Here is a 12,325-nt window from a genome sequence, read left to right as displayed (position 1 = left end):
CAGTAAATCATATCACATTGCCTCACCTTAACAAACTAAACAAACCACTCGGAAGAACATTAATCCTTTTTCTCTTTCAAAAGGTTTGTACATAAGATCCTGAAAAACAGCTGCTGCCGATGTCAGGCTAAATGGCATTCTTTTATATTGAAAGCAACCAAATGGTGTTATACACTGTACATTTCCTAGGAGCAGGTGTGAGACAAATCTGATGATGTGCAGATGAAATGTCTATAGTTGCAAACCACGTAGCTCCCTTCAAAATGTAACCATTTCAGTAATTTGTGGCAGGGGAAAACAATCAGTGAGTATATTGTTGTGTAAGTGGCGTAGATCCACACAGAGGTGTTTTTTCCATTGCTTTGACGTGCCACCACCACTGGAGAGATCCAATCCGAACACTCTGTAGGTTCAATCACATCCAATTCAACAAGTTATTCATTTCTTTTGAAACCTCCTCTCGTATCATTATTGGTATCGTTCTCAGTTTGCATATTTTAAGGTTTGCATCTTTTTATTTTCTTTAGAACAATTGTGTGCTCATTTTTTGTTAATTACTTTAGGAAATACTTTCGCCACTTTGTTACTCATTGAACTACCATCATCCACTATCAGTGCTTTTTCTGCACTTTTGGGATCCAAGATAATATGTCAATTTCACTGATCATGCCATCCCAACACAGAGGGTCCTTTGTTTGCCACATACAGTTTTCCTCTGGTGTGTCTACCTTTAACGAGAACAATACCCAACAAAATCTTAAGGACAATTCTTTCACCAGAAAAACTCTCTAGCTTTATATCTGATGGTAGTAAATATGCTCCTGTTTTCTCCACAGACTTATTTTATCACACATATTCATCAATTATAGCAAAAGGAAATCCTGAATCCGCGTATATTGTAATTGGTATACATCCTCCTATTGTCATGTCACATTCAGGTTTGCCTTTTGAATTCTGATCACTGATATTCAGTATGAAATTACTTGTAAACTCATAATGTTGCCAGAGGGTGTTACATCCTCCTCCGTATCACTGTCATTAGAACTTTTACTTTAATAAATGAACTTAACTCCACTTTTCTTTCTCTTGCACACTTTCGCAAAGTGTCCCATTATGCCACAATTAGTGCATTTCTGCCTTGTTTCAAGATACATATTATTCTTTGCTATCACATCTGTAACATTTCCTGTCTTTTGCACTAGTTTTCTCATTGAAGTGAGTTTTGTTCTTTTTATACATAGTTTGATTCTTAACTTGGCAAATGCAATCTAATTCCTTCTCCGACTGTTTCAACTCTGCAGCGCACCTCCCAGACATCTCTGCTTTGCGTAGTATTGCACAAACTTCTTCTAGTGGGGAATCACCATTGACCCATAGGTGATCTTAAATGGCTGCATTTTTGGTGTGCCTGACTATTTAATCTCTTATTAAGTCTTCATGTAATATGCCAAACTTGCAGTCGATTGCTATTATTTTTAATTCGGCCACATATTCATCCACTGACTCCCCTTTATTCTGCCTGCGCTGGAAAAAATTGTATCTTGTAATTCCAATATATACTTTAGGTGCGAAGTACTTGTCTAAATCTTATAGTGCAACTAAGAACACATTCATATCCCCACTAGGTACTGTTTTTGGCATGCAGTTATACGTTTTCAGCCCCACTGGTCCTATAGAATGTAAGAGTATCCTTTTCTTTTGATCAGCAGAGATTTTATTAGCTTTATTGACTGCATTTATGTAATTAATGAAATACTCCTTCCATTCTACCCATTTCAAGGAAGGCTCTGTCCCTGAAATCCAAAAACATGTGTGGGACTCATTTTGAAGTATTGTTGTGCCATAATGTTTGATAATTCAAGAGCCGGGATATGCTCTTGATTCGAGCTATAATGTTATAAGAACTAAAATATATGCAATCACCACGTGGTGACTACTGGACACATAGTCACAATATTTAATGCAGTTTCCTCATCTGTTTTCTGTTGAATAATAAAGCTTCTCCTGAAGTCCTTGTAACAATGTGAGCACACATATCCGATGTGCCCAAGTAATCACAGCAGTCTGTTCCACCCTGTGGAATCGTTTTAGTTGCGATGTGCACACTGTTCATGTCTCTCTGTGCTCAGTGCTCCTTTGCACTGGATTTAGTTGGAGAAAGAAAACCTACCAAAATAGCTCCCGATTTGGTGGCACATTGCATGACCTTGATGCATAATACGTTTTGACCTCCTGATGTATTAAGCTTTAATGACGCTTGCACTTGTAGTGAGCTTGTGCAAGGGTTCTAACTCACGAAGCGCATCCGCAGCATTCCAAAGATACAACTCTAATGGCAATCCTGAACTTCTTAAATTATTATATATATTTTTTAATAGTCGCTGCTTAAATACTTGTTATTTGTATGAAGTAGCTCTTCTTCGATTCCAAAGGTGCTCTGCTAACACCATTTCTCTGCAGTCCTCCATTCCTCTTATGTTGCTCGTTTCCTCATAAATCGTCTACAGTTTCTTATGTTACTTCCTCCTTGATACAGAATGATCGCAATCCAAGATTGAGATATATATTCCTTTTATGTAATCTCCATATACAGGAGACAGGTTTTAGGGTTGTTAATGCCCCAGTCAACTGAACCAGTAACTGACTTGGGGTACATTCCATCTAGAATCAACTACTAAATTCTAATCCCACATTCTAATGAGAAAGTTCTTTCTAGAGTAAATCATAACACATACCTTCACTGTAGGAAAGGGCCCTTTTTGGCATGGTTACTCCCCCACTTTTGCCTGGTATTGATGCTACCTTGACTGAGTCTGTGCTGTGGACCTGCTAACCAAGCCCCAGCACCAGTGTTTTCTCCCTAAAGTATACCATTGTTTCCACAATTGCCAATCCCTTGGCACACAGCTAAGTTCCTTGTAAAAGATACCAGTGGTACCAAGAGCTCTGTGGCTAGGGAGGGTCCCTAAGGCCTGCAGCATGTATTGTGGCACCCTGAGGGACCCCTCACCAAACAAATGCACGCAGCCCTTGCAAATTGTGTGTGTTGGTGGGGAGAAAAAGGTAGAGTCGACCTGGCCTCCCTGTCAGGGTGCCATGCCCACAAATCACTGCCTGTGGCATAGGTAATTCACTCCTCTAGCAGGCCTTACAGCCTTAAGACAGGGTGCACTAAACCACAGGTGAGGCAATAGCTGCATGAGCGACATGGCCCTGCAGTGTCTAAGTCCATTCTTTGACATTGTAAGTGCAGTGTGGCCAAATTAGGTACATGGGCTGGGAGTTTGTCATTACGAACTCCACAGCTCCATGATGGCTACACTGAAGACTAGGAAGTTTGGTATCAAACTTCCCAGCACAATAAACCCACACTGAGGCCAGTGTTGGATTTACTGTAAAATCCACACAGAGGGCATCTTAGAGATGTCCCCTGTATTGTACCCAACCCTCTATGTAGGGCTGACCAGTCTGTGCCAGCCTGTCACTACCGGACTAAATTCTGACCCCATCGGGTGAGAGCCTTTGTGATCTTCAGGGTCAGGAACAAAGCCTGTTCTGGGTGGAGATGCTTCACACCTCCCCCCTGCAGGAACTGCAACACTTGGCAGTGAGCCGCAAAGGCTCAGACCTCCTGTTACAATGCCCCTGGGCATTCCAGCTAGTGGAGATTCCTGCCCCCCAGACCCAGCCACACTGTTGGCGGCAAGTCCAGCAGGAAAATTTGGAAAAACAAGGAGGAGTGACAACTTCAGCTGGGTTCACCCCTAGAGTGCCCAGAGCTGAAGTGACCTGCTCCTTGCAGAATCCTCCATCTTGCTTTAGAGGAGAGTGACCAATAGGTATAGGGATGTGCCCCCCCTCCCACAGGGAGTGGGCGCAGGAAGGGTGTAGCCACCCTCAGGCATAGTAGCCATTGGCCATTGTCTACTGCCATCTGACCCTTGTAACGGCTCTAAATCTAGTATTTAGGGGCACCCCTGAACCTTGCTCACCAGATTCCTGGCGACCTCAAGAAAGACGGAGGACTGCAGAGCAAATCCCAGCAGTGAAGACTCCTTATGACAACTGACTTGGCCCCAGCCGTACCGGCTTGTCGGCAGCTTCAGGACTCTTGCTACTATAAGGCAACTCATCCTGCAGGACCAGCGACCTCCACAAACCCCCAGAGGACTTCCTGCCCATGAGAGGACCAAGAAATCCTGAGGCAGCGACCCTGTCCAGAAGTAACCTTCCAAAAGGACTCCTGAACCGCCCTGGATGCGCGAGCCCTGCCCACTCTGCACCCGATGCCCACGGCCCGAGTCCAGGTGACTCGCCAGTCCAGAGAAGGTCCCCAGGCGATTCCGACCTCAAGGCCACTGTGGACTGACACAACGATGCCTGCAGCCTGAATCCAGAGGGACCCCCCTGACCTTGACTGGATCTGATGAAGATTGCCGATGTCCAAAGGAACCCCTACATCCGCAGCCCCCTGGCCTTGGGCAATCTGACCGACGGTCCAGCAACATCCAGCGGCTGCCTCTCCTCCTTGTCTAGCCTTTGGTTTTCCAAAACCGATCCCCTGGACCCAGCCTGCCGCATCTTTGTGACCCCCGGGGTTCCCCCAATGAAAAGCATTGAGTGCCCAACACTGTGTTTGCACCCCGCATTGGTCCCACGCTGTGTGTGTGTGTGTCCTGGAACCACGGGTACTTACGTGGAATCTATTTTCTACCGAGCGTCCCCCAGTCCTCATAGGATTACATTGAAAACCCGACGCCATCTTTCATCTCTGCACCCGGCGCCCCAATGTTGCTGGTGGTACACTTTTGGAGTCAACTTAAACTTTGACCTGTGGACATCCTAAACCCCAAAGATTGGGATCGTAAGTTGAGTACTTACGTGTTAACTGTGCTAACACTTTTCGTCCTCTAGGACTGCATTGGTGCCAACTTTAATAATTTAAAAGTGTTACTTGTAAACCGTTTTATCTGCAAATCCTAAACAAAGTATATTTGATACGTATGCTTGATACCTACTGACAACCGTACTGACCTGCAACAAAGACCTTTTGGTTCTAGTAATAAAGTAACAAAATATATTTCTGCTATATAAAAACATTGGCCTGGAGATACTAATAGAGTGTGTGCGCCTCATTTCTTGATTGTGTGTATACAACAGATGCTCTGCACTACCCTCTGATAGCCTCACTGCTCGACCACACTACCACAAAAGAGAGCATTAGTATTATCTACCTTAGCCTTTGCTAAGCCTGTGGGGAACCCCTGGGTTCTGTGCACACTATACCTCATTTTGGTATAGTATATGCAGAGCCAGCTTCCTACATTCACTTCATATTATTTTTTCCCTTTTCTTCCTCTAATTTGAATCTCTGATCTACTGCATGTTTTGTATTCCTGTTATCTGTTGTTGTAAAATGTTTTGTAGTAGGTTTATAATTGTTCATATCACTGAGACACGGGCATGTGTTTTATTATGTATTTCATATTGTTTCTATGCTTGCCACTCTTTTTGTAATTTACACTAATTTATGTTCATCTATTTAAATCCAATAATGAAGTTTGAACTGTAATGAAAACTGGGGTATTTCAAGGCCATGAATGAAAATGAAATAATCGAAAATAAGTGTCTGAGTGAGTTAATGAAGTGAGGGAAGAAGGAGAGAAAATGCATGGAAAATATGACAGGAATTGGAATAGAAATACTTCAAAATAAATTATCAAGTTTTCAAGATCTTTGTTCAAATACGATATCTGTGCCCTGTCCATGTTTCTCCTTTTCTGGGTGAATACAGGTGAGGCATTTGACAGACAAGCTTAGAAATCAGGGATGACCTTAACCAAATAATTTATAATGATGTCAGTGGGGAAAACTCCATATTTCTTGTGGCAGGAATCACATTCAAATTGTGTTTTCTGATCACCTAAGACGGCTCCTGTAGTTAACGATCAGTGGGACTGAGAGGCAGATAGTGATGCACTGATGATCTTTCGGACTCGCCGATGGGCGTTTGTCTGAGAAGCCTTCTTATTTCTGCCTTGCTTTCAACATAATTTTGCATCTTATTTGAGGAATCGAGGAATGCATTGTAGTTATTTCTTTATGAAAATGATTTATGACCCCAGGTCCTCTGTGACCCTGATGCATTTAAGTATCCAAGTTTAGAGAAAAGTCAAGACTCCAAACCTTCACCATCTCAACACACCAGAGTAAAATGCTGAACCTCTTTCACAATCACTTGCATCCATTCCTTGATTCATCATCTTTTGTGGCTACCTCCAGACATTTTTGTAATTGCAGAGATGTTGCTATTCATCTAATGATGTTGCTGTGGCTCACCCCTTTGAAAGCTAGTGCAGAGAAAACTGAAAGCCTCCTTAAGTAAATTGATGGGGAATAAGGCTGCTGCAGTCTCTTAAGCTTGTTCAAGACAGAAGTCTTGTAAGCCATCTCGATGAAACATGTTTCGGAGATTTAAGGATGCACTCAGCATTGATCTTTTAAACTACAGGGCACAACTAAGTTGAATGAGGTAAGGCTGAAGGTAAATATGTGGAAAAGATATTTCAAAGGCTAAGGGTTCTCTTTACAGTTAAGTCAAGAGAATTCCAAATAAAACAGGTGTTCTAGAAATGCGAGGTCCCTCATGGGACTCAAGTAGCCTGCCTTACCTGCATTTACCCTTAAAGAAAACTACCCATATATTTTCAGTCCTGAAACCTGCACTTTGTTATGCATTTCTATAAATGTATTAAAATATAATTATAAATTACATGAAGAACCTGCTGGCAGGAAGCATGGTCTCCTAATGCAATCTGCATCACAATGCGGGAAAACAAAGCACTGAATTACATCGTTCTTTTTACCGTCCTGACACACATTTCTCACGAGAAACCAAACCCACACTCTGCCACCACCAAAAAACAATGAAAATGTTTGACTGTACCCAAGGCCACTGGAATTATGCCCCAATAAAGGGCCAAATCATGTGGCCGGGTTGACTACATTGTGTGGCAAGAAAATGTAAGTTATGTAACATTCTTGTGCATATTATGCAACAGGAGATAGCACAGTGCGTGGTGTTGTTATGTAACCATTTTAACACACATCGATGGAAGACATACCAGCTATACAAGGTTCCTTAATGAAAATAATAAGGTGTGCTAGAGGAAAGTTGTAGGATCTTATCTTTTTTTCTAGCACACAACAAAATGTAATTGTCTGTAAACAAGCTGTGCAGATATTTAAGCATAGATCAGAATTAGGAATGCACAAATGAAGCACATTTTGGGTAATTCTGTAGGGTGGTGGAAACAAATATTTTAATACTACCATGATTGTCACTCTGAAGTCAGAGAAAGAAAGATAAACAGCAAGCTCCCGTAGGACAGAGGCTGACATTAAGCCTCTGTCTATGAATGCACAGCAAATGTGACATGATAAGAACAAGATTTAAAGACATGTTCACAGGAAGGATACAGTAAATAAGGAGTGCTGCACAGGAAGGACAAACTTAATGTCAGACAGCTTAAAACAAATAAAGCCAGCAAATGGAAATCACGCAAATGTGAGTTACAAACCACAAAGCCAATGGTAAGCAATGGGGAGAAAGCATTCCCAGGGAAGCTTTAAGATTGCCCTCAAGATGTCTGTAGCAAACCAGACAGCTGCACTGTCCAAGATGCTCCAACCTAAAAAGTAATGCCACTTCTTACGTTAAATATTCTTTCCCCTTGCGTCACCAACAGGACAAATGTGTCTGTCTAGCCAATTAGTTTTATTTTTTGGTTCGGAAAACATGGGTGCACATGTAGTTGTTTCTAGATAACACGGATGCCATGACTGGTGGGGAAACTTCTCTACATTCTCCAATCTGCTTCTGGAATTTCCAAGGTCCCTAAGAATTGTAGTGTAGTCTCGACTTTCTACTGTGATTACTGACTGTCTTGGATTTTCAGTTCCTCTATGCAGCTAGAGGGTACTAGGCACTAATTTATCTTCTTGGTCTCTGCCAACGTAACCACCAATACATGAGTTTAGATCTGAGAAGTGTCAGAAGCCCAGTTCTGACGCGACAGAGAAACAAAACAGAAATCAATCCACTTCTGGTTAATTTGCCAATGCAATGTTTGCACCCTGTGGAGTATTCTAGTTTTAGGATGATGAGACTAACAAATCCCCATGAGAAGTCCGCAACTGGGTACACCTTATGGGATCACCTTAAACATTTACTTTATTGCCAGCCAGTTTCTACTTTGGAAAAAATAAGTTCTGCTTCACTTTATACATGCCAGCTTCGCTCCTGCATCAAAATAAGTGCCACTCACTCTCAGGGGCAAAAGAAACAATGTCCTTTTCTTGTTCAGTGAAGAAGCTTGCACACTCGAAGACTCTCAGTCTCATTTGACCTATTTCCAGGAGGTCAGCCCCAAAATGTCCATGCAGTGTTTCCACTTGGAATCTTGATGCCTGGATGAGCTCACCAAGACGATTTAGAACTTCAAGCCTACCTGTCACGTAGGCTCTCATTATCCTAATGAGACTACTGGATTTTGAGCAGCAAGATCGTCCACAGTGTGGGGGACTGAGTCTGACCCACGGTAGATGATGCTTGTCACTCCAAATCCAGGTTTTGCTCCGGCTAACTAGCAGTGCCTCATCTCTCCCAAATGGTAGATACAATTGGGCAGCAAGCGCATGACATATCGGTACTTCTCAGGGAAGTCGTGGTCATTCAGGTCACAACCGGTTCTCTCATACACAGTTCGGTCTCATATATAAATGACAATAAAGGCACTATAAGTTTTAAAGATTGGTTTAATAAAACAACTGAATTTTGGATAGCAAAGCGTGAACTGCAATAACCAGAACTAAACAACACAGTAATATTAAAATAGTGACAATGAGAGTGAAGCACAAGAATAAGGCTGTCATAGTGCCGTTAGTATCGATGGATTATTCCCTCTATAGATTATATCTCGAGCACAGCATGTTAAGCTTTAAGCCTGCCTTTCAAGTTCCTCCGGGAGGACATCAACCCTCATACCTGAGCAAAGGCCTGTAATCTGCGTCAGCATCTGCAACGGGGCATTCAGCATACAGTTGTGGTTCCCTGGCTGGAATCTCCCTCTGACCTGTACTAGGACTAGAAAGTGTTTTTATAACTAACACAGCATATGTTCTAAGAAAATGTCCCTACGTAAGGATGTGTATTTTCTACGAATGTTGAAGACTAAACTTCTACCACGTTTACCGGCAATGTACCAGACTGTGGCCTTGACTGAAGCACAGGGCGATCAAGAATGCATTGTTTGAGAACACAGTGCTGAACGAAGCTAAACAGTGTGATAGAAGAAATTAAAACAAGACCGTAAAAACTGGTTATTGTAAAATAACAGTGCGAAGCTGAATAAAATATATCTAGGGCAAAGTGCACAGCGGCCTAGTGTGTTAAACTAACGTGCATGGAGCTATACTTAAAATAGCTACACAACCCCCACCCCTGGTCGGTAGAAAGTGGTTCAAGCCAAAACTAAAATACCCTAACCTAAAATATACGTAAAACCCTCCTTAATTTTGACAAGTTAAGAGTTCACAAAAGCATATTACTTGACAATTTATAAGTGAGCATTCGGCTGGGAGCCGAATTCTAAGAAAAAATTTCAGTTTAGAACTGTTCCGAATTATTCACAAGTTATGGAAAGCAAGAGATCTTCCTCTTCGGCAGATGACAAAACCGGTAAATCCGCACCAAGAACGACTAAGGAGCAGGTGTGTTCCATAGCCCCAGTATCAACCAAGGCGGCATCCAGTGCAGTGCCCATGAACGAGTTGATGGTAACTTCCTCCAGGAAGGGTAGCTCGTAATCAGCTTCTCTTAGCAAACGCAACCCCAGTGCGCATGTCTGGTAATGAACCCTCAACGAGAACATCAACAGAGCAGCATCAATCACTGAGGGGCGTTACTGTGAAAGACAAACTTCCAGTGCATGTTCAAAAGAGCACCAACGGCACCGAAACACTGGCTGCACACATTCCAAAACCGGTCTGCATGACAAAGACCAGTCACACCCCAAATGTTCCAGGAGTGTTGCTCCAAATTGCTGCATCATGCGTTCACAACACAGCTGTGCTGATGGGAGCACCTTCATTTGTCCTTGTTGCGGCGGGGCAGCCATTGCGAAAAAACAACAGCAACAGCAAAATGCCGGCTAATAAAGCCAAAGTTATTGGAAATCCCCCAAAAATACTTCAGAAAATTGAGTGAATAGCCGAAGGTATCAAACCGAATATAGAGGAGAAGGTGTGAAGAAAACCAATACCAACAGCTTTGAAAAAATGTGCTAATCCAGCCGTGCTGGACCCATTAAATATACATCCCACGAGTTGGAAAGTTTGTATTTAACAGGGACTGTATTTCTGCTGATGACCTTGCCACTTGAAGTGCGTAGGTCTCGCGTGCAGATGTAAGGGCCACATGCTTCTGAAACAATAAAGCCTTGAGTCTACTCAACTTGTCAAAATTCACCTTGGAAGTAGCAATATGAGGCCAGATATCAGCTACCTCCCTTAATTTAGTGGGGGGGAAACAACACGTTTCCGCAGCATGTAACGACCTTAGAGACCGAAACAACGTAAACTATTCCGGCCCGGTTGCCACAACAGTCTTCACTATTGAGAAGGACGTAGCTGCCGTTTGAAAGCACCTGGAACGTGCGTTTAATCAAGGGGACTGGAACTCCCTTCATATAGCAAGCCAAGTTTGCAACCGAGGCATTGCACGCCCCATGCAAGGACAGCTGCTTACAAATCATCGAATGTCTGACTGAAGTCTCGCATTCACTACCGCTAAGAAAGACCACTTTCATGCCATTGAGGCATTTGTATGAGAAGGGAAGCTCCCACACCTCATGTATATAACTATCTCCCAACTTTTCATATCTACCCACCGGAACGTGTTTCAAACAAGAAGTCGATTGTAATGTTGAAATAGGCAGATTAATAACCCCATGTATTAACCATTCTGCCAAAGGGATCTCAGCCACGGTAAAAGGCAGTATTTCTATTTTTTCAATGTTAAGCATGACATGAGTCGCTTCTTTTTGAGCCATTAGTTGTTGTTGCCACGTTAAATTAAAGAAAAAAAATATTTCCCTGGCACTGATGTGCTGCCACGGAACGCGACCCGCCTTCAATGTTAGAAGTGTCCAACCCAACTGCATAATGGACCTGGTCTGACTCTGTCCATGCTATAAAGAAGACATATCAGATTGTATAATGTCTATAGCAGGAGAAACAATGTTGTTAATTGTATATATCCGGTTGGACAAGGTGTGAATCCCATTATCCACAACAGCTAATGCCTTTTTCAAATTTTCCTGGTCTATTTGCCTTAATTGGGCTGCAGCCTCTTGTTGAGAAAGTTTCCATATTTCATTGTATACTTCATACAAGAAACGCTTCCTACGTGTTATCTTGGCGCCTGCCAAAAAATCTTGTAAGTCAGTGTTGTTAGACAGGAGATTGATGTGTGATTTCACTGCATCTAGTGAGGATGATTTTAGCCACTGCTGGCACAATTTTCCTACACTATATGTTGTAATTATGTCAGCATGTTCTGGTGATATATAGCGAGGGTCTGGCCTACTCGTCCGGAAACCCCCGAGGGGGTGACAAAACGCTGATGACACCCGTTGGTATCTATGGGCCACAATAACCACCCGCCTGGACGTGTCAGTGAAGCATTAAACGTACCATTCTGGACCCACTCATTGAGCTAATTTATAGTTGCATTCGTGTACTTTTGCCAGTTGTCAAATTTTGCAGGGGCAGGAATACTGGGCATATTTAATTCTCTTATTGTTGCTAAGCCTAAACAACTTCTTTGTTGCACTGTTTCATACAAAAAGATAATTTGAACAGGGATGAGGCATGCTCTAAACAATGTTTCTGTAACCTTGGTCTGCCAATTTTTTGTTCCCCAAACACTTTTCAAATCAATATATTTGGACCAATATTCATAACCTTCTATTGATAACCAGGAAACAAAGGATTCCGAATATATGAATTTCGTGTTGGTCAATAACATATGGATACCCTTAGTAGGAGTTACTTTAAAATAATATGACTCAGCATTTTTTTGACGATGCCCAGAAAAATACGCAAACTTTTCAGTATAAGTTTTTGAACTCCCTTTCGGTGGAGTTGGACAATGTTCCCATTGCGTATAATTACATATCGATTTGGGACTACTCGCGCTATGTATGAAGTGGTGCCCATAATATTTATAGCAAAACATATCACCATCATTTTCTTTAAATTGGTA

General features: G+C 42.3%; 1 protein-coding gene across 3 annotated transcripts in view; it reads left to right on the top strand.

The window, feature by feature from the left end:
* ICE2 (interactor of little elongation complex ELL subunit 2) overlaps window positions 1-12,325 on the top strand; it is a 565,283-nt gene that overhangs the window by 216,432 nt on the left and 336,526 nt on the right. The gene's annotated exons all lie outside the window — the stretch shown is intronic.

This window comes from Pleurodeles waltl, chromosome 3_1 (assembly GCF_031143425.1).
Source record: "Pleurodeles waltl isolate 20211129_DDA chromosome 3_1, aPleWal1.hap1.20221129, whole genome shotgun sequence".
NCBI classification, from domain to species: Eukaryota; Metazoa; Chordata; class Amphibia; order Caudata; family Salamandridae; genus Pleurodeles; species Pleurodeles waltl.
Note: the sequence above shows the minus strand (reverse complement) of the source record. Positions and strands in the feature narration are given on the sequence as shown.